A 23,844-nucleotide genomic window follows, 5' to 3' on the forward strand; every position below is an offset into this window, starting at 1 on the left:
GCATTTCTTGAGAGCGTGGTGGCAAGCTAAAGAGACGTCATGAATGTGGAAGCCATTTTTTTAAGTGTAAAGGCTCCGCGAGCACAACTATTCATGGACATCCCAAGCAAACGTTCACATACATGCCAAATTAAGGGGGGCTCACACAAAATGGAAATATCGAGAGAAAAGATGAGGCGTTTCATTTTTCTATTTAATTGCACTGGAAATAAGCGACATTGAACTTTTAAATATGTTGTTAGTTCTTTCAAATACCGTTTAGCAATTTAAGTTTCCTTCTATTTGCTGTTAAAGGGGATTTCGAAGATTCACATGTTCAAACGTCGAATAAGCTTTCATGTTTCGAGGCAGTTATGTGTTCACTGCCAAGTCTTTCTTTTATATCTATGCACGACCGGCGGTCAGTACTGTGTACGCGCTAACGCCTAGAGAGCCTCTCCTGTGCCAGGTTCTCCACATTTGTTTAACTGAAACTGTACACACTACGTACTCGTCCGTTCATTCCTCTCCTCTGACCCTTGTCACCCCTACCTCCCAACAGCATTAAGGAACCCAAACGGTCCATGAGCACGATTTGTATTGGTGTGATCCTGCTACGTTTTTACAAGCCTGATAACTGCAATATCTTTCACAGTGGAACTGGGGATTCGCTTTTTGATTTGGGAAGTCAGCTATAACGCGTGCAAACTTTCCATATTTAAAATATGAAGTGTGGTGACGATGTGCATGACTGCATTCCTGTCCATGTATCAGGAAAAGCGTGTCAGTCTCTGTGGCGCAATCGGTTAGCGCGTTCGGCTGTTAACCGAAAGGTTGGTGGTTCGAGCCCACCCAGGGACGGGCGTTTGTTTTGTTTTCGCTTAAACTACCCAAGTGTTGAACATATTATTCGTTTATATAAAATAAGGGGTTTGAAAATGTAAAGGCTTAGAAACTTACTCTGAATGCCACAAAATGGCTACACATTAGTATTTTATTACGCTAGAAGCAGAGGAATTAATTAGGGTTGGGGAAAGCAAGATTATATTTTATGAAATAAAAGCAGGGCCCGTGGCAAAGAAGGAATACATAGTTGTGATTATGATTTTCTAAATTGCATGGCTGGTTATATTTAGCTGCATAATGTGAGCAGCCCACTAATTGGATGAACAGATGGGTGGGTTCGGGGGCGGGGTGGGGGCTGTTTGCTAGGATTGCCACCTTTCCCAGACATAGCTGACAAGGCTTTAGTTTACTTTTGTGTATCATTTTCATGGTTTTTAGCTTGCGTATGTGTGACATTAATGTGTAGCACTTTGAGAGACACTTTATCTGAAATAGAACAAAGCAGTTATTTCCTTATACTGTAGGTCAGTGGTTCCCAATCTGTGCGCTGTGGCACCCAGGTGAGCCATCTAAACTAGCCAGGGGCGCCATGCACCAAGCACACGGTTTGGGAACAAAACGAGGAATAGCTATAAATATCTGCTGTCACTACTTGCCCTGGCCTCCTGCTAACTGCAGTGTTAATGGATGACACTGAAACATAAAACCATCTCTCAACTCAGAGTTATTTAACAGGTCCTGACCCTGAGCTAAACAGTTCAGAAGTGTTGCTCCAGTGAATTTTAGAAATCCCTTCATGTAATTTAACAAAACCTTTCCTGCAGTATAATTAAAATATACATGCTGATTCTTGTAACCTTGACCTAGGTAAGGAGACAAGGAAGACTGCTTATGAAGGTCATTAAGGGTGAATGTGAATAACATTAATTTAATACACAAGCTCCAAAAATAAAATAAACGGTAAAGAGATATGCAGTGAAGCACTTTAAAGGGCATTTCTTCTGCTCAGCAAATAATGCATACTCAGGCCTTCATGGAAGACCTGCTGTCACAGACAACTAACTCTGTCCCTTCAAGGATAGGTCACAGACACTTTACTCGGAATAAGCCACCCTAAGACAAACACTTTTGAAAAATGTGTGCAGTACAGATGCATTGTCTGTATGTAGGTACCTTTATTGTCTTGTGCACTTTGTTTTTCTTGTCAGCAGGGCCGTACATATAGGCAGTTTATTACACAGGTAACATTTGTCTATAAGACGAAGATCATAGGATACTCAGCCTAGCGACTGCAGTCAGACCTTGGCTGGATGCCTGCTAATGCACCACAGCCCACCTTCCACTGCACTCTTCTTCCATACAAGCTATGTTACAGAGACAGGTATAGCTGTAAACTATTGTACAGATAGACATTGTACCTTAGTGAGCCAGTGAAACAGCAATAACATGCTTATAAATGCCAGGTAGTGCATATCAGCAGTGTCTGATCACCTTAAAATGTGTAAATATTACCTATTTCAGCTGCGTGCATGTGATATTTAACCAACTGAAGCAAGCTGCAATAGTGCTTAATTAAAGTCCCTTACTTCAATGTGATCTGTGCATGAAACAGAAAGCACATCCAGGTTTACTAGCACAGATTATTTGTTAGAAGTAAATGAAAGGATTTGTTCTCTTATCATCTTTATCTCATTCTGTCATTCTTACTTTCATCACTTTACTGGCAACAAAGCTTCTGCTTACTCCAAATAACATTCCTTCTTACTCTTGCAGCTATTCGCTGTCTGTTACTCTGCTAAATATTCCTACTCTTAACTCTACTTCCTCCTTCTTACTCTGAATACTCCTATTCTTACTCCTACTGAGTCCCTCCCACCTGCAGCAGTGGTCCCTGCTCTAACCTGCATTTCAGCAAAGAGAGAGATGGGTGCCTCAACTGCTACAGTTTTGCATGTGTGAGAAATGCAATGATGAGCGCAGGGTTTGGATAGCCATCTTAACGGGTGCTCAGAGGTTCGCGCTGCCCTTCTTTTCCTTTAAGGAAAACAGTGACCTGCCTGCTGCTGGAGGAAGGTTGGTTTCCTCAGCATCAGGTTCATGTCTGAGGGGATATCACCTTCTTGGTGTACTGGCACTGAGATAGTTTGAATAGGAAGTTACTCCCATTGCATTTCAGTTATAGCTCAGCTATATATGGCATTCGGATGCCATCTGCAACCGACTTTTCTATTGAAGGTCCTTCTGCGAATGTAGCCAACACTGCCCTTTTCAGATTGCTGATGTTAATGCCAGAATTCCCCCCCCAAAAAATGTTTAAATTGGCTGCTTAGTGGTAGTGTCATATTTGTTGCTAAGGATTGTCAGAGATATGTATTCTATTTAGTTCTGTGACATGCAGAATATGATGCAAGCTGCTGCCACTGAAGAAGATGCTTTCATAGCAGGAACGTGTGGTTTAAGGCTTCAAGACCTGGAGTAAAAAGGAGAGGTGGTAAAGTGGGTATTTGTTGCTGATAAAGTGCTTTATTACAGCATCAGTTCAGTGACAAAGTAGATCACAACTACGATTATAATACTTCACAGCAATTAATTTCAGGGAGGAAAATGGAAGTACCCCCGATGCCGGGCTTACATCCTCCCACCTGACAAAAAAAGTAACGTAACGGCGAGCCGCGGCCAACTGCCAATAGGTCAAGGGAGCCGCAGGTCAAAAAAGTTTGGGAACCACTGCTGTAGGTGAAAGAATGAGCAATTGTCGACCTGCTTTGTGTAGCTTGAACAGATCCACGCCAAAAAAACATTATTCACAATAAGCATTCATGCAACACAAGCTCTTTGCAATCAGTGCTATTACTAAATCAGCAGTTGTGGAAATTACAAGATCTAGAGTTAAATAAACAAGCATTGGCAAAGCTAATAGGTCTCGCCTACAGTAGAGTTGTTGGATTTGGCAATGTGTTTTTGTTATGTGTGCATCAATGTGGCTGCTGTTCAGCATGGCTAAAACTTAGGCCCATATTTATACTTTTTTAGCGCCGCATTTGCGCCACTTTTTGACGCAAAAACGGGGCAAACTTACAAAATACAATTGTATTATGTAAGTTTGCACCGTTTTTGCGTCAAAAAGCGGCGCAAATGCAGCGCTAAAAAAGTATAAATATGGGCCTTAGTGTTGCAGAGTGTAGTAGAGGGAGTAGAGTGTAGTAGACATGAGTGGAGAAGAGCAGAGTTCAATTGTTCAGTGGCAGAGAGTGGCATGGGGTGGAGAGGGTTGACGTGGACTGAGGTAGTGGATTGGAGTGGGGTGGATTAGATTGGAGTAGAGTGGGGTGGACTGAAATGGGGTGAGGTTAATTGGAGTGGGGTGATTAGATGGGATTGGGGTGGGTGTATTTAGACTGAATCTAGGGTGGGGTAGATTGGATTGAGATGGATTGGATTTGATTGGAGTGGTTTGGAGTGGGGTGGATTAGTCTGGACTGCAGTGGGGAGGAGTGGAGTGGGGTGGGCTGGATTCATTTGATTGGAATGGTGTGGACTGAAGTGGATTGTGGATTGGACTGGAGTTGAGTGAATGGATTGGAGTGGGGTGGATTGAGTTGAGTGGTGTGATGTGGATTGGATAGAGTGGAATGGATTGGACGAAGTGGAGTGATTGGAGTGGGGTGGACTGAGGTGAAGTGGGGTGGACTGGAGTTAACTGGATTGAATTGGGTTTGGGTGGACTGGAGTTGAGTGCATTGGGGTGGGGTGGACGCAAGTGGGGTGGATTGGAGTGAGGTGGATTGGATTGGGATGGGGTGGAGCAGATTGGAGTGGGGCAAATTAGACTGGAGTGTGGTGAATTGGATTGGACTGGAGTGGGGTGGATTGGAATGAGTGGGGTGGATTGGAATGAGTGGGGTGGATTGGATTGGAGTGGGGTGGATTTAGGTGGACTGGATTGGGATGGGAGGAATTGAAGTGGGGTGAGGTAGGTTGGGGTGGGTTGGAGTGGAATAGATTTTTTTGAGTGGGTTGATTGGAGTCGTCTGGATTTGAGTCGTTGGATTGGACTGGAGCAGGATGGACTGGAGTGGATTGGATTGGAGTGGGGGAATTGGAGTGGGGTGGATTGGATTGAGTGGGGTGGATTTGATTGGTATATGGTGGATTGGATTGGGGTGGGTTGGACAGAAGTGGTGTGGATTAAGGTGGACTGTAGTCTCCTGGAGTGAGGTAGGTTAAGGTGACTTGGATTGGAGTGGGGTGGACTAAACTGGGGTGGGGTGGATTATATTGGGGTAGAGTTGGGTGGATTGGAGTAGATTGAAGTGGTGTGGAGTGAGGTGGATTGAAATAGAGGGGTGGATTGGAGTAGAGTGGGTAGGATTGGATTAGAGCAGGGTGGATTGGAGTAGAGGGGGTGAGGTGGAGTGGATTGGAGTGTGGTGGTTTGAAGTGGGGGGTAGGAGTGTAGGTGGATTGGATTAGACTGGGTGTGGTAGGGTGGATTGGAGTGAGGGGGGATGCATAGAGGTGGGGCAGATTGGAGTGGGGTAAGATGGACTGAGAGGGTGGATTGAAGTGGGGTGGAGAGGAATGAGTGAGGTAGATTGGATTTAGTGGATTGTGGTGGGGTGGATTGGATTTGAGAGGGATGAATTGGATTGGAGTGGGGTGAATTAGACTGGTGTGGCGTGCAGCGGAGTGGGGTGGGGTGGATTAAGGTGGTGTGTGGTGGATTGGATTGGAGTTGTGTGGATTAAGGAGAACTGGATTTGACTGGCGTGGATTAAGGTGGAATGGTGTGGGATGGACTGGGGTGAAGTGGATGGATTGGAGTGGGTAGATTGGGTTAGACTGGATTGCGGCGGGTTGGATTGGAATGAGTTGGATTGGAGTGGGGAATGTTGGATTGAAATGTGATGGTTTTGAGTGGGATGGGTTGGATTTTTGGTGGGGTGAGTTGGAGTAGAGTGGGTTGGACTGTAGTGGGTTGTATTGTGGTGAATTGGAGTAGGGTAGATTGGACTGAAGTGGGGTAGATTAGATTGGTCTGGATTGGGGTGGATTGGATTGGAGTGGGGTCATTTGGGATGGAGTGGGATGGTTTGGGTTGGGGTGAGGTGGACTCAATTGGAGTAGGGTGACCTGGAGTGGGGCATACTGTTTTGGATTGGAGTGGGGCAGATTGTTTTGGTTTGCAGTGGGGCATATTGGAGTGTGGCAGATTGTTTTGGACTGGAGTGGGTGCAGACTCATTTGGCGCAGATTGTTTTGGATTGGAGGAGGGGAAGACTGTAGTGGGCTTTTATTATGGATTGGAAAGGGGCACATTGATGTAGATAGGAGTGGGGCAGATTGTTTTGGATTGGAGTGGGGCAGATTTTTCGGGATTGGGGTGGGGCAGATTGTTTTGGATTGGGGTGGGGCATTTTGTTGTGGATTGGATTGGGGCAGATTGTTTTGGATTGCTTAATTGGAGTGAGGCAGATTGTTTGGATTGAAGGGGCTTCAGGTAAGAGTGAGTGGATTGGGAGTATTGGAGTGTGGTGGATTGGAATGGAGTGGGGTTGTTTCGATTGGAGTGTGGCAGATTGGACTGGAGTGGGGTAGATTAGACTGTTCTGGATTGGGGTGGATTGGATTGGAGTGGGGTGAATTGGGATGGAGTGGGGTAGTTTGGGTTGAGGTGAGGTGGACTCAATTGGAGTAGGGCGACCTGGAGTGGGGCATACTGTTTTGCATTGGAGTGGGGCAGATTGTTTTGGTTTGCAGTGGGGCACATTGGAGTGTGGCAGAGTGTTCTGGATTGGGGTGTGGCAGATTGTTTTGGACTGGAGTGGGTGCAGATTTATTTGGGGCAGATTGTTTTGGATTGAAGTAGGGGAAGACTGTAGTGGGATTGGCTTTTATTATGGATTGGAGTGGGGCAGATTGTATTGGATTGGAAAGGGGCAGATTGATGTAGATAGGAGTGGAGCAGAATGTTTTGGATTGGAGTGGGTCCGATTGTTGTGGATTGGGGTGGGGGAGAATGTTTTGGTTTGGGTTGGGGAATTTTGTTGTGGATTGGATTGGGGCAGATTGTTATGGATTGCTTAGTTGGAGTAAGGCAGGTTGTTTTGGATTGAAGGGGCTTCAGGTAGGAGTGAGTGGATTGGGAGTATTGGAGTGTGGTGGATTGGAATGGAGTGGGGTGGTTTGGATTGAGTGTGGCAGATTGGACTGGAGTGTGGCTGATTGGAGTGGGGCCGATTGTTTTAGATTGGAGTGGGACAGATTTTTTGGGATTGTAGTTGGGCATATTGTTTTGGATTGGGGTGGAGCAGATTGTTTTAGATTTGGGTGGGACAAATTATTGTGGATTTGAATGGGGTAGATTGTTTTGGATTCTAGTGGGGAAGATTGAAGTGGGGTGGGTTGGAGTGTGGCGGGCTGGAGTGGATTGGAGTGAGTGGTTTGGATTGGAGTGGGTCAGATCGGAGTAGAGTTGATTGGGGCGTACTGTATGATTATGTGTTAAAGGATAATTTCCAAAATTACACCTAAAATAGAAACAATGGGGCAGACTTAAGAGACCCTAACAACACCTTAGTGCTGCAATAGCGCCATTCCTTTTACGCTCAGGCGGTGCTAATGTGGCATGTACCCCAAGCCATATTTACAAAGTGGCGCAGTGCATGCATTGATCCACTTTGTAAACCTTTGCGCCATATTATGCTGCGCTAGGCATAATGTATGCAAGGGCGGCGTTCCCCTGTTCTAGGGGGCTGAAAAAATGGTGCAGGGAAATCTACGAGATTTCCTTGCACCATTTTTTTCAGTACTTTTTTATGCCTTCTCAGAGAAGGCGTTAAAAGGGGCTTCCATTACTTATAATGGACCCCTTAATACCTTGCAGGAGTAGTGCCAACATTTTGGCACTAATCCTGCAGAGTACATCAATAGCGTAAAAAAAATGATACTACTGCCCCCTACTCTGCGCCATGGTTCACCATGTTTTAAATACTGCTCGCACATGGTGTCGGTAGTGGGGTGCTAAGGGGCGCAAGGAAAGTGGCGCTGCACTAGGTGCAGCGCCACTTTTCTTAAATCTGCCCCAATGTTTCCTTGTAATATTTAGAACAAGATAATATTAATCTTTTGCAAATGGAGCCCACAAGCAAAAACTAAACAAAACATGAGTGCAAAATAAGAAAAGACGTGGGAAAATATACAATAAAGGTAACTATAGAAAATACAACTGTTCATGTTTTGTTTGTCCTGCTGGGCACGTTTTTGCCAGTCACACTCCTTCAGTTTGCAGGGCACTAAAAGTTAAAGAAACAAAATATGAGTGCAAAGTGGGAAAAGAAGCCGTGGCAAAATAAAATAAAAAAGTTAACTAAAGAAAATACAACTTTGGAGTTTATTTTTCCTGCTAGGTATGTGCCTTCTGTTTGCAGGGCACTCAAAGTTAAAAGAAAAAAATAGTACCTCAGTCAAATTGGGAGCAGCAGACGTGCACTAATTATGCTGAATCAATCAGTGCTTGGTACTTACTCTACAGACATGAGTGGAAATGATGTTAGGCCTCCAGTGACAAATTACGAGGCTGTAAAGAAGAGTTCCATGCAAGCCAACCAATGGTAAGCCACAGGCGGGCTCCAAGTCCTTTTCTAACCTCAACAGCGTCTCATTAGCGATAAGCATTCGCCAGCACATGCTATCGTAAGCTCAACCCTAAATAATTAACCCCTTTGCTGCAGGCACCCCTCAGGTGCCAGGACTGTTTTTGGCTACTTGTGGCAGTTCGCGCTTAGGCCCTCATAACTTTTTGTCCACATAAGCTACCCACGCCATATTTGCGTCCTTTTTTTCTAACATCCTAGGGATTGTAGAGGTTCTCAGAGTTTGTGGGTTCCCCTGGAGGAGACCAAGAAATTTGACGAAATACAGCAAAAATGTTTTTTCTTTTTTTTTAAATGAGAAAAAAGGGCTGCAGAAGAAGGCTTGTGTTTTTTTCTTTGAAAATGGCATCAACAAAGGGTCTCCGGTTCTAAAATCACCATCTTCCCAGCATTCAGGAACAGGCAGACTTGAATCAGGAAACCACATTTTTCAACACAATTTTGGCATTTTACTGGGACATACCCCATTTTTACTATATTTTGTGCTTTTAGCCCCCTTCCAGTTAGTGACAGAAATAGGTGTGAAACCAATGCTGGATCCCAGAAAGCTAAACATTTCTGAAACTTAGACAGAAGTCTGAATTCAGCGAGGGCTCATTTGTGTAGATCCTACAAGGTTTTCCTACAGAAAATAACAGCTGAAATAAAAGAAAAATGAAATTGAGGTGAAAGAAACAGCCAGTTTTCTCTACGATTTACTCTGTAACTTTTCAGATGATGTCAGATGTTTGAAAGCAATATACCATTACGTCTGCTAGACTCTTCTGGTTGCGGGGATATATATGGCTTGTAGGTTCATCAACCCTAGGTGCCCAGAGCCAATAAATGAGCTGCACCTTGCAATGGATTTTTATTCTAAACCGGGTATGCAACAAATCATTTGCTGAAATATAAAGAGAGAAAAATAGGTATCAAGGAAACCTTTGTATTTCCAAAATCGGCAGAAGATAAGGTGTTAAGAAGCAGTGGTTATTTGCACATCTCTGAATTCCAGGGTGCCCATATTAGCGTGTGAATTACAGTGCATTTCTCAAATAGATGTCTTTTTTACACACTGTCTTACATTTGGAAGGAAAAAATTTAGAGAAAGACAAGGGGCAATAACACTTGTTCTTCTATTCTGTGTTTACCCAAGTCTCCTGATAAAAATGGTACCTCACTTGCATGGGTAGGCCTAGTGCCTGCGACAGAAAACGCAACATGGACACATTACACTTTTACATTAAAATCCGGCGTGTTTTTTGAAAATTGCCTAGCTGTGGATTTTGGCCTCTAGCTCAGCCGGCATCTAGTGAAACCTACCAAACCTGTGCATTTTTTAAAACTAGATACCCAGGGGAATCCAGGATGGGGTGACCTGTGGGGCTCTCACCAGGTTCTGTTACCCACAATCCTTTGCAAATCTCAAAATGTGGCTAAAGAAACACTTTTTTCTCACATTTCGGTGACAGAAAGTTCTGGAATCTGCGGAGAGCCCCAAATTTCCTTCCACCTAGCGTTCCCCCAAGTCTTCCGATAAAAATGGTACCTCACTTGTGTGGGTAGGCCTAGTGTCCACAACAGGAAATGCCCCAAAACACAACGTGGACACATCACATTTTCCCAAAGAAAACAGAGCTGTTTGTTGCAAAGTGCCTAGCTGTGGATTTTGGTCTCTAGCTCAGTCGGCACCTAAGGAAACCTACCAAACCTGTGTATTTTTTAAAACTAGATACCTAGGGGAATCCAAGATGGGGAGACTTGTGGGGCTATCACCAGGTTCTGTTACCCAGAATCCTTTGCAAACCTCAAAATTTGGCAAAAAAACACCTTTTCCTCACATTTTGGTGCTAGAAAGTTCTTGAATCTAAGAGGAGCTACGTATTCCCTTCCACCCAGAATTCCCTCAAGTCTCCCGATAAAAATGGTACCTCACTTGTGTGGGTAGGCCTGGTGCCAGTGAAAGGAAATGCCCCAAAACACTAGACCACCGAAGTCCCCCCAGCCACAAGATAGCTAGTGATGGCGGTCTTGTGGCCGCCATATTATGACTGTTGGTGGCTCTCCTCCATAAATTGGGTGGAGAGCTGCCAGCAGCCATACTGGCAGTTGGCGGTGCAGTGGAGGTTGCTCCGCTGGCACCGCCACGTCAACCAACAACGCAACTCCTATTACAACTTAGTAATAGGCGTGGCGGTGTTGTGGTGACGGGATGCTGGCAGCGGAGCAAGTGCCATGGACCCCGTTCCCTCCCGGATGACCACTGCGACCACCAGGTAAGGTGGTCAACCGACAGGGGAGGGGGAGGGGGGGTGTTGAGTGTTGTGTGCGTGAATGGGGGGTGTGTTTGTGTGAATGGAGGGGGGTGGGGTGTTGTGTGTGTGTGCATGTGTATGTAAGTGTATGTATGCTTGTGTGAATGTGTGTATGCAAGGGGGTGGAGGGGTGTTGTGGCTGTGTGTGCATGTGTGTGTGAATGACTGTGCGTGTATGTTTGTGTGATGTGTGCCTGCTTGGATGTACAGGTGCAGGAGGGTTTGGAATGGGGATGGGACAGGGGTGTTCGGAATGGGTATTGGGGGTCAGGGGATGTCACTGCTTGGGGGGTGGGGGACCTTCTGATGTGGTGAGGGGTGGGTCCTACATGCAGGGCGGGGTTGTGGAGTCCTGGAGTGGCAACAGGAATGAGCATTCCTGTCGCCAGTATCGTTACAGCCAGGGATTCCGTGGCAGGGCTGCTGCCACGGAATCCCTGCCAGTAAGGATGTTTAAAATACCGCAGGCAGTATTAGGTAGACCGCTGAGTCGAAGGTGGTCAACCTTCGGCCAGGCGGTCTTGCACCCCTGGCGGTACAGGTGGTGAAGTGGCTGCAATACAGCCAGTTCACTTCCGTTGTCATAATTTGGCGGTCCTGCACTACCACGCTGTTGGCGGTCTGGCTGCCACAGGCGGCGTGGAGGAGCAGGACCGCCTGGGTCATAATGACCCCCTATGTGAACACATCAAAATGCTAAAATACAAAACGACCAGTTTTTGCGGGGGGCACCTGCGGTTTTGGTCCTGGGCTCAGCAGCCATATAGGGAAACCTACCAAACCCAAACATTTCTGAAAACTAGACACCCGAGGGAGTACAGAGAGGTGTGACTTGCATGGATCCCCCAGTGTTTTCTTAGCCAGAATCCTCAGCAAACCTCAAATTTAGCTAAAAAATCATGTTTTCCCCACGTTTCTGTGTGGGATCACCGCACCAGGACAAATTTCCTACCACCCAACGTTCCCCTCAGTCTCCCGGTAAAATGATACCTCACATGTGTAGGTGAGCCAAGTGCCTGTGACAGGGAAGAGCCAAAAACATGTTGAAATTGAGGGGGAACCAAAGCGGGTCCAAAAGGGCAGTTTGAAAAAAACAAATTTTTAGGCTGACAAGTGGGGCCGAAATTTTATCGGTATAGATGTGACAATGCTGGTTGGTCGGAATTTTGTGGATTCCTGCAGATTCCAGAAGGTTCCATCACAAAAATGTGGGAAAAATATGTGATTTCCAGTAAAGTTTGAGGTTTGCAGGGCAATATGGGTAAGAAAATGGTGTGGGAAGCACACGACCCTGGACTCACCCATATGTTTACTTTTCAGATGTGTCTAGGTCTTGTGGATTTTATTACATGGCAGCGTCCCAAAGTCCAAAAAGTGCAGCCCTCACCATTCCAAGTGGGACGATTTTGAGAGTTAGACAAGCTCTCACGGCCCAAATGTAAAACTAAAACCCAAAATAATCAAATGTCCTCTTGCTTGCCATGGGATAAGATGTTTTAGTGTGCGGAGGGAGAGCTGAAAGACTGTTATCCCCTTCAGTTGGGGTAGGGGAAAACCATGCCTATACTGGTTGGGAGCCACCACCCACTATGTATTATTTTTTTAATTCCCTGGCATCTAGTAGGCTTTCTGCCGCCCAGAAAAGTGGATCGGAGTAATTGCCCTATCTCCCCACTGGTGGGCAGAACAACTTTGGCCCCATTTATTTGGGGAGGAGGTATGGCAATTTTTGAATAAAAAAATCTTCCCTGGTCTTTGGTGGGCTTTCTGCCCCTCTTAGGGGCAGATGGGCCTTCCAAAAATAGGCCAATCTGCCCCCAAGGGGGGCAGATATGGCCAACAGTAATGTGCCCCCATGGGGAGTGACCCTTGCCCAAGGGGCTGCCCCCAAACAAAACACACACATACACACACAGCTGCCCCCCAAACAAAACACACACATACACACACACCAATCCCTGGTGCGTAAGTGGTTTCTGCCCCCACTGGTGCCAAATCGGCCTAATAGAAATAGGCCGATCTGCCCTCAAGGGGGGAGAAATGGCCTAAAATAAATTTGCACCCCCAGGGGAACGACCCTTGCCTAAGGGGTTGCTCCCCTTGCGTGAAATTGACACAAAAAAATAAAAATTCCTGGTGTCTAGTGGTTTCTGCCCCCTTTGGGGGCAGATTGGCCCAATAAAAATAGGCCGATCTGCCCCCAAGTGGGGTAGAAAAGGCGTAAAATAAAATTATCCACTAGGGGAATGACCCTTGCCTAAGGGGTCGCTTGCCTTGCGTGAAATTGACAAAAGAAATCCCTGGCGTCTAGTCGTTTCTGACCCCCCCCCCCCCACTTGGGGGAAGATTGGCCTAATAAAAATAGGCCAATCTGCCCCCACTGGGAGCAGAAAAGGCCTAAAACGACCCCCCTCCCCCCCATGGGAGTGACCCAGGCCAAAGGGCTTGCTCCCCACATTAAAAAAAATAAAACAACAGCAAAAAAAATAATCCCTGGTGTCTAATGGGCATTTCTGCCGCCTGATCGCTTCTCAATCGGGCAGCAGAAATGCTGAGAGAGAAACGAAAGGCCTTTGATGCTTCTCTCGCCCCCTCCATGTGATTGGAAAATAAATGCTTTTGCATTTCTCTTCCAATCTGTGTGGGCAGCCTCTGATGAAGCCAGCGCGCGATCGCACCCTAACGTCATCAGACGCCACGGGAGGGAGTCCAGGGGGGCATGGGTGGAAGGGGAAGCGATTCTCCTTCCATACCTGCTCAGGGGAGATGGGGTGCCAGGCCCTTGGGGGGAGTGCTAGCGCTTCCCCTGAGGGCCAGTAGCAGGACGCAATCGTTAAATCACGGGCACCCGAGGGGTTAAACTGGGCCTTGTTGGTGACTGAAGAACATAGGACTGAAGGGCTGGAGAATGAGGCTACTATAAAACTGTTATCATTTGTTGTATAGCAAACGTCGCATTATGCTGAAATATTTTAAGTGTTCATGCTGTGAATAATGTCTCATCTGTTTAAGTCTGTGAAAACATTTTATATTACACTTTGTTTATATTGATGGATCAGATTAAAATAATTAACACTATAGTTTTTTATAGCACAAACTTGACCTGAAGGTATTGGAGCTCTTTATATGAGCAGCAGTTACATTATACAAGGACACATACATTTTTTAGGCATGAGAAGAATCAAAGGATTTTGAGCCAATGCCAAGGCAAGAACATGGCTCCCCAGTTCTAAAGTCAGCAGCTCTGCTCCTAACTTCACACCCTTTCTTATATTTTAATATTGCTTCTTCTATGTGTGCTGCAAAATGCAGCACACATAGAAATAGCAAAAAATGAGAAGGAATAAAAGCGTTCCTCCTCGTTTTGCCATGCTAACGTCACCCCAGGGATTGCGTTAGTTTCTCGTAAATCTGGGGCAGCGTCAAAAGCAATGTGTGTTGTGGTGGAACGCCCCCTGCTACACCCATTGCACGCCCCTCTAACGCAGAAAACTGAGTCATAGTGGCCCTTATTTACAAGGAGGCGTAACACCACAAAAAGTTGCATTACACCTCCTTGTAAATATGGAGCAGTGGTTAGTGCCACCAGAGCGTCACAAAAAGTGACTCTCCGGTGGCGCTAGGGGCTCTTAAATGTGCCCCATGTTGTCTTATTTTAATTGCTGGACCATGAGGTTAACTCCTCAATGTTTATGCAGCCTGGTTTTAGCCCAGAGGTGATAATCCAATACAGTCAGCAGCTGTTGGTTGTTATGATGAAAGCTCAGTGCTGTGGGTGTTCCATCCATTGCGCCACAATACTGGAGCAGATCCTGAATTCACACACTAGGTAGGTGGGTCCGCTAACTTCTTAACGTACGTTCATAACCACACTGGACAAAAATCAGGACGAAGGGCCAGTCAACTCTCACCAAAAGGCAGAGAGAGTGCCTCAGATGTGCTGTATAACTTAATAAAAAAACACACAAACACTTCACCTGTTGCAAGGAGGCTGGGGAGCAGCTCCACTACTCCATTGGAGTTCCCTTGTGCTGGGGTGAAGGCTGGCAGTCTTCCTGGGGTTTTGGAAGTTTTAGCAGCTGGAGGACAAGGCAACTTTGGCACAATTGTTGAAGTAAACAGGCAGGCTAGCAGGGTTGGTGCTAAGTCTGTCACTGGTCTATCACTTTTGAGTCTCTAGTGTGTCCTTCTTCAGGTCAGCTGGATCTGATTTCCTGGCCACAGGGGCTCCCCCAAAATACTGAAGTTAGGGGTTTTTCAGGGAGTGTAGGGTAGTAGCCAATGGGCTACTTACCCCTGGGGTCACTACACCCAGTATATGACCACTTCATGTGAGAAGTGGGCATAACCCTGTTCCAGGGCTTCTAGTTCTGCCATCACCAAGATGGCAGGCTTTCAAAAGTTGTGTTCACATCACGCAGCTCACCTTAGGGGTGGAAATAGGCTTAAGGTGGGAACACCTCTCTGACTACTGATTTTCCCATCTGTCCAGGTGCCAAATAGGCCCTGGTGCAAGAGGTCAGCATTTTCTTCTGTGAGCGAAGGCAGATCTACATATCAAGGGTGGTGGGCTTCTTTGAAGCCCTTCACCTTGGAATGCAGCTTTGCAGGTCATCCTGTTGGGAGGGGGATGCTAACTACCCCACCAGAGCAGGCTTTGTTTCTGTCTTCCCGAGAGCAAAGGTGATGGCTGGCTAATTGGATCTAGTCAGCCAGCAAACGGGTAGATGGTAGGTTTTCAGGGGAACCTCTGGGTGCATGAATTAATACATCCATCACTGGCATCAATAAGGGTTTATTAGTACAAGATGTTTGATACCAAACATCCCTATTTTCAGTGAAGCCATCATGTAGCAGGAGAACTCATATTGACCAGTGTCCAGCACATGTACCTAAAATGTCTTCCATGTTCACTCACTATGTTTGGGAATCGACACAGACATAGTGCGGGCATATCTGCTCCTGCAGATATGTCCTCACATGTAATATAATGTGACCTGCGTTTCGGATGTAAGGCCTGCTGTAGGGCTGACTTACATATATTTTCATGCAGTGTTAGAGGACATGCCACGCAGGCTGTGTGCCATATCATGTTTTTACTTTTAGCTGCAGCATGCAATGGCAGTCTGCATGTGCTAATTGAGGGGTCCCCGAGGGTGCATAATACATTGTTCAGCCCTTGGGTATCCTCTTTGGTACACATGCCCTAGTTACCAGGGGTACCATTTACTAGGAACTTATAGGGGTGCCAAAGGAATGGCCAATTGGGGAACAATTGCACAGTTTTATGGAATGAGAACTGGGGAGCTGGATAGCGGGAACCTAGTGCACTTTCAGTCAAAATTAAATCAGATACCAGGGAAAAAGTGGGGGTGCCCATGTCAAAAATGGGCACTTTTCTACAACCTGCACTAATTTGATGGTGGGAAAGGGGAGAATCCTAAATTTTATTAAAATGCTCCACACCTCTTAGGGCCCCCAGGAGGTAATCTTGGGTACGGTTGTAGAGCGAAAGCTGTAATTCAACATCAACAAAAAAATATATAATTTTTCAGGAGTCAATAAGGAGAGTTGTAATTATAGTTTAAAGTTTTATTTTCTCATAAATGTTTAGTTCTTGTTTATTAGTCAATCAAAGTTACAGAACATTACATGAATCATGTCCCGCAATCTATCCCTATTCTAATATTCTAAATCAATATTAGTAAAACATTTAGTCCATGAACAGCTAACAAAACATTCCAGCATCAGTCTAGTTTAGGAGATCTATCAGTACTTATAAAGAATACTGTAACAAACTGCTAAATAGAGAATAATCTAAGCAGAAAACAATCAGTCTGTGCCAAGAGCTCTAAGAGATAGTCTGGGTCTAAAAATTAGTCTACAGCTGCTGTCTCTGCTAGGTCCTATCACTCCCTCAAAAAAGAGCCTTCTTCACTTTTTCTGGGAACACATTTTATACGCATAATATGAAAAATACTTTTTAGTACAATTGTTTCTTCTAAGATATTAAACATCCAATCAGGCATCCAGATTTGCATGGGAACGGAACACCATTTCTCGATGTGGCTTTCTGAACAAAAAAACATCCCATGCAGGTAACATAAAGGGCCTCATTAGGAGTTTGGCGAATGGTCTTACTGCCTCAGAAACAGATAGCCCGTCAGCTGTATTACAAGTTCCATAGGATATAATGGAACTTGTAATACGGTGAGCGGGATATCGTCTGGATACATATAAATTCTTTCCCACACACTTTACTCTCTGAAAAACAAGACACTCATATGAGTTTACATTCATTTGTATTTTGTCATTTCATTTTCACACATCCTCACACCATGAGCCCATTCATGAAGAAGCAAATTTCAGATTAGTTTTGCAAGTTTTGAAATTCCAAAGCACATCAGTAAGATAGAAAATAAATTAAGTAATATAGCTTTTCTTTGTTAAGGAAGTTTGTGTCATGCATAAGCAATGCAAAGGTTACGTTAGAAACATTTCTGTTGAATTTAATCTGAATGAAGCTCAATGGAATTTTGTCAATGTTAACAAACCATCAAGCCAAGGGAACATGGATCATGCAAAGTTTAAAAAGAAAGTGCAGATTTTCAATAAAGCTACTTGTTAGGCCTAGTTTTCACTCATATGGGTTATTAAGAGATTTTTATTTTTCATAAAAATCTTTAGCAGTGGAAAAGTGCAGACAGTGGGTGGCTCTGGAGGCATAACTGGGTTGCAACCTTTCCCATAGAAAAACGCCAGCCATTTGTTGATGTTTTAAGATTCTGCAAAGCTGTGGACATGATTCTTAAGTAGAACTTTAAATGAAACCCTCTATTTATTTTTGACATGGCGTGGCTGTCTTAGTTTACATTAATTATACACTAGGGGCAGTTAGGGCAGTTGTAGGACACATTGTAAAGTGTTATAACATTTAATTTTTAAAGTATGTACTAATAGGGGAAAATTACCAGCTGTAGGTGATTCTTCTACTTTTTGCACCTGCCGGAACATTAAAATACCTACACCACCAGCCATGCCAGTTTAAAATCATCCAGGTGGCAAGCCCTTGCAGAACACAAAATTTCGAGCCTCTGTGCAGAATGAGATGGCAAAATGTTTCACATATATCATATCATGTATAGTTGTACTAAATGGGGGTCCCTGAAGGGTGGGGCCCCACTGCACTACAGGGGTTCTGCGTTACACCCTGTCTGGTTGCTTCCACGCCCTGGTGTCAGTTTCACACATTATGTTGCACCATGTCAAACTTTGGACACCCACAGTAGAAACCCCAGGACAGCCAGGGGCGTAGCTTGGTCAGTAAGATTGGAGGGTGTGAGCTTCAAATTTCCCAACAGTCACAATGGTATATAAATTTAAAATACATTACACAATAAGAAGGTCGTACACCAGGGGATTACAGGGCAGCGGAAAGGGAAAGGAATGCAGATTGGTAGGTGTACTAAGTGAGATACAGTTCATTATTTTGTAAAATAACGAACATTTTTTAAGTCTTTCCAAACAGAAAGTGGTAGAGAGTGTGTGTGTGCTTTTGCTTGTGCATGTAAAAATTCCTAGTGAAATCTGACAGACATCTCACCATACCCATCTGAAAGCGCCTGTGCCCAATTATGTATCACAAAATGCATTTACTGTAGAGTGGAACACCCCAAATTCTCCCCCCCCCCTTAAACTACGCTCCTGAGCACAGCACTCCCCTACAGCACTAGTGAACCCCTAGGTCTTTACTGTGAAACAATGAGATTCTTGGAAATGTCTGTGTGTGAAGAGCCAACCAACTTATTTGTGTTAATAAATACACTTGAAGAACAATTATGTTCTTTCAGTAGATTGATTTGACTGTTTAATGCTTTGAACAGACGTTTTTTGTGTTATTATATCACTATCTGGAACTTGACTTTTCCCTTCTATTGCTTATTACTTTTTCCTATGCCTGTTATTTATTATCCAAAAGGTATGTGTCTGACAAAAGCCTCAAAGGGGAGCTAATGCACTGAAAATAGACCCCATTATTGTTTCAGAATGGAAATGCATTTCATTCTTTCACATTAGGGCCCATATTTATGAAAAGGTAGAGCCACCTCAGCGTCATTTTTTTGCCCTAAGCATATTTATATTTTGAAGCTAGACCCGTCTGGCATCAAAATATATGAGTTAGCATAATTTTCTGGAAGCGCCAACCCACCTTGCGTCACACTGCGACAATGATATGCAAGGTAGGCGTTACCTTCCAAAAAAATACGCTAGCCCCCTAGCACCATATTTACCTCCCTACACTATAACGACACGGAGGAGGCGAGGAGGCAGAGCCACAAAATGACGCTATGGCCGATTAGCGTAAAAAATGTAACACCTTGTCAGACCAGGTGTTAAAAGGATGCTAGGCACATTTTCAAAGGTAAAGACCATGGAGTCCACCATTGTGTCACTATTTTGCGCACATAGATGCCAACCTCAACCTCCAACATCACCACCATCCACACCACAGGGACACTACGAGTGGGGGGAGCCCATCTCAGGTGAGTATACATGCTTACCTATTGAGTGTCACTGGGGGCCACTTACATGGGGCCCACTAGCTGGCACTGGTTCTGTTGGGGTTGTCCTGGGGACACTGCTCCCCTGTGGTGGGCATAGTGGTGTTGGTAATGTCTCCTGTCCATACTTGGACAGGCGTCTTTTCTCTTCCTGCTTGTGCAACCAAGAAATTATGTTAGGTTGACTAGAATTTCTGCTGCGAATCAGTCTAGCGTCATTCTTGGCCCACTAGCACCATTTCTCCACACGCCATCCAGCACCAGCTAGCGTAATTTTCAATGAGGCTAACCATTCCTTAGCGCCATTGTGCGTCTTTTTTTAATTATGGTTCACAGATGGTGTTAAGGAATGGAGTTAGTTCAAGCTAATATAGTGCAGTTGTGCGTCATTTACATATGGGCCAACATTAGCTGCTGCATTGAAAACATTCTAAACCAGGGTTTTGCAACTATTTGTGAGCCCAGAACTTTCATAAAAGGTTCAAACAGCCTTCTGTACAATACAAAACTGTGTTTTTAATTCAGAAAAGTTGATTTAGCACTCGTGAATATATTGGCTGATATGAAGTTTTTTTGTGTGTAAATCTACATGTAGGGGTCGGGGGAGTGCCCATTACAAACCAAAGTGCCCTCTGAGTTTGTGAGTACCCAAAAACTTACATGCTTTACTCTTGTGAAGGGCAGGAGTAAATCCTTTGCTGGACTGAACAAATAGTGGCAGCTAGGGACCATTTAGGGTACCACCTGTAGTAATCACACAGTTCAAAGTAAACACTGGCCACCTCTGAAGACCAGCTATCAAATGGTCATACATTCAAAACATTTCTTCATGGTAGAGAGGCAACAAAGATACACAGTGTACAATAAGAAGGGTCATCCAAAAAATAATAGACGATTTGTCTTTTTAATCATGTTCTTTATCAGAGTGTACAAGCAAAGCCAAAACGTTCCGCCCTTTCACAGGCTTCCTCAGGGCAACATGTGAAGAAAATATGACGTGTGGCACCTGTCATGTCAATCAGTATTGCTAAAACACCGGTTACTGCTTTTGGGAGAATTGGGATTTTGGACGCCATTGGCTTGCCGAACATGGCTTGAAAGATTGAATTATTGATTCTCTAAACCTGGCTGTTACTGAGTGCGGGCTATTGGACATTTATGCTGCGACCTGAGGTTATTAATACACTTTGGGAGCTTACTCTGGGTACCAGGGTTTTACAGATATAAAGACAACTACAAAGAAACCTACACGTCTTGTATTATTTTTTGGTTGAGACTTCGTATTGTACGCTTTGTAACTTTGTTACCTGTCTACCAGGAAGAGATCTCGTGCTAGAGTGGGAAGAGGAAAGGGGCACCTCAACAAAAATTGGTGAGGGTGTATAAGAAAGAGTGGCTCCATCGAGGAAGATATTTTTACTCTAGAAAATTTGAGCTGGTGCTTTTCTTACACGAAAATGTATGCATGCATATTTCGCCTGAGAAAATGGAACTCACAACATTTTTGGAAGCTGTAATAGATGAGATGTTTGTCCAGAAGGATCAGCCAAAGGGTATTTTTTTGAAGGTGGATCATGTGGGCTGGCTGCAGCTTGGGCTAGTGAAAGGTTGCCTACAGTAGCCAGATAAGGAACTAAAATGTGAGTGGCCAGTAAGAAGAAACGAGGCGCCCAAGGCTCTAGAGGTGACCCAGATTTAACGGCAGCCAATATAGCCTTAGAACCCGCCCTAGAGGGCTCTACCGGCTATTAAAGGCCCGCTCCCCGCGTTAAATGCCCGAGCGTAAGGCGAGGGCATTTAACAAGGGAGAGGGACTTTAATAGCCGGTAGAGCCCGCTAGGGCGGGTTCTAAGGCTATTAGAACATTCTGCCACTCAGGGCAGAATGTTCTCTTAAAAAGAAAATGTTCACGGAGCCCGAGGGGATTAAAATCCCCTCGGGCTCCGTGAGGCTTTGTTCACAGCTGCTGCTGTGAACAAAGCGAACATTGGAATGTTGGCGCTGCAGGCTTTTACCGGCCAGTAAAAGCCAGCAGCACTCCATTGTTTTCAATGGAGCTACCAACATTCCAATGTTCTAATATAGAGCTAGTTTCCGCTTTAGTCAATAGAAAGTTTCATTTGCAGATGATCCTTGATGCTCTAAAACAATCAAAGCAAAAGAGGGCACTGCTGTAAATGGACGTTCCTGTAAATGTTGGATATTCTCTTACTAAGAAAACTAGACAAGTGATTGCAAAGCTTTTGGGTTAGTGTAACAGTCAGAATGTTGTCTTTGGGATTTGTGATAACGTTTAAATAAAAAAAAAAAATCCCTAGCAGAATTCCTGGCTGCCTTAATCATGTTCAGAAAAAGGTCTTTGGGAAGAAAAGGCAGAATTGTGTGTTTTTTAAACGGTTCTATACATGTTTCTATCACAAGGAGAATAAGTAAGGTGCCATTTCATTTGGGCACTTTACAATTGCTTTTATTGGCACAAAACTATCTTTATACCAACGGTCAGGATCTCTTTTGCAGCTCAAATGTAGACATTGGACTGGAGCAACTGAGCCAGAGCTTGCGAGATGTAATTCATCAAAGTTAGAGCATTCAGAGAAATAGAGATTTTAAGAAAACAAGCATTGGTAAAGCCAATAGGTCTTGCTTTGTAAGTTGCCTTTGACAATGTTTGACTGCAAAGTATTGTAAGTGCACGGAGTGGTGTGATGAATGTTTAAGCTGTACTCATGTATAAATGGTGTTACTAACGCAGGTGTGGTATGTTGAGTAGTTGAGTAGTGAGCATGCAGCAGAGAATGGAATTCTAAGTGGTAGTCCTGATGTCATCTTTGATGTCATGTTGGAATGTAGAGTGGTGGAGATTCTGTGGGGAAAAGAGCTGTTGGTGAGAAGCTGCTTTGCTGTGTTGTGGATAAGGTACTTCTAAATAAAGAACCATCTATAAAGATTTCAGACTACTGCTTCTTCACATTTGGCGACGAGGATGGGATGGACTGAAGTACCTTAACACCAGGATGTAAGAACTTTTAAATTTGAGACTTCTACTTCACTTTGATCATCATTTTTCATTATAATAATATCATTTTTGAAGTTAATTTGGTGGTGATTACCATCTAAGATTTTTTTTTTTGTGTATTCAACTCTGGCACTGTGGTGGGAACCGATGTCCTGTTTATTTTGCTCATTTTGGGAGTTTTTTTAGGGTGTGCAACGTTTTTAAAAAAATCGAATTTGATCTTCAATGAAGGAAAATAACTACTCACTTTCTGCAAGATTTTAAGCTCATCCTCAATTTTTCCGAGTTTTTTTTCCCATCTGCTTTGTTTTCAAGATATATTTATTTTTAAATTCCTTTAACTGGCTTTGTATCCAGCTCGAGCGCTTCTGATTCTTTAGCGCATGCTGTTTGGAACTCAGCACATGCAGCTGAACAACGTAATGTGAAGCGCGTGTGATTTTACACGCGTTTCATTTCGTTGCGTTTCGGATGCTAAGGAGGGTTTTCTTTAAAGTGTTATGGAGAGATGGTAACGCGTGTGTAACAGCGTGACAAGTGCTAACGCTTATGCTGAAATTTTATAAGTTTTTACTACAGTGTAGTTGGAAAAAAATATTGCTGGAACTGCATACACGTTTACTACAGAGTAATTGGAAAGAAATCTTACCTTCTTTTTCCTCGCATTCTGTATTCTTGTTCAAGGAGTAAAATGCTTTGAAGCTGTGAGAGAACAATTTTACAACTTTGCTATGAAAATGAGCCAAAAGTTGTGATTTTACATAAAGACGACAAGCGCTTACAAAATAAAGATTTAGTATAGTATATTTACAATGCAGAACATCTCACCACCACCTTTTTTTTTAATGGTGCCAGGGGAACCGCTTATCAAGTGGTCGAAATGGAAGAAAACTTTTCTTCATTATTCAAGAGTGTGTGTAACAAATTTATCTAAGGAGAGGAAAACAGCCCTCCTTATGCATGGTTTGGGATGTGAGGGTCAGGAAATTTTTGAAACTCTGCCTGATACTGGTGATGAAGATAATGAGTTAAATGAATTTGAGTTATGTTTAAAGAAATTAGACTTACATTTTCTTCCCAAAGTAAGCACAATTTTAGAAAGATATCATTTCGGTATGAGGGAGCAAAAACCTGGAGAAACGATTGAGGAATATATCACTGCTCTCGGGAAACTAGCTTCGACGTGTAAGTTTGGGGTAACCATAGAAGAGCGGATCAGGGATCAATTCATGTTAAGATGCTCAAGTGATAAAGTGAGAGAGGAACTGTGGAGCAAAGACGATCCACCTCTTCATGAAGGTATTGCCTTAGCCAAAAGAGTGGAGCATACTTTGGCTTGTGTTGAAGAATTGGGAAAGGGAAAGAGCTTAGCGGTGAACAAAATCTCAATGAAGAAAGAGATGAGCAAAAAAGAAGGAGATTGTGAGAAACAGGAAGATAGAATTCAGCAGGAACAATGTTCTAGGTACAAGGACATGAAATGTTACTGTTGT

The 23,844-nt window shown here is 44.1% G+C and overlaps 1 non-coding gene across 1 annotated transcript; it reads left to right on the plus strand.

Moving 5' to 3' along the window:
* The first annotated feature begins 766 nt into the window (after nucleotides 1-766).
* Nucleotides 767-840, plus strand: TRNAN-GUU (transfer RNA asparagine (anticodon GUU)). The gene has a single exon. It is a non-coding gene; the product is annotated as a tRNA-Asn (tRNA).
* Nucleotides 841-23,844: the final 23,004 nt, after the last annotated feature.

The sequence above is a fragment of the Pleurodeles waltl genome, chromosome 8 (assembly GCF_031143425.1).
Source record: "Pleurodeles waltl isolate 20211129_DDA chromosome 8, aPleWal1.hap1.20221129, whole genome shotgun sequence".
Taxonomy (NCBI): domain Eukaryota; kingdom Metazoa; phylum Chordata; class Amphibia; order Caudata; family Salamandridae; genus Pleurodeles; species Pleurodeles waltl.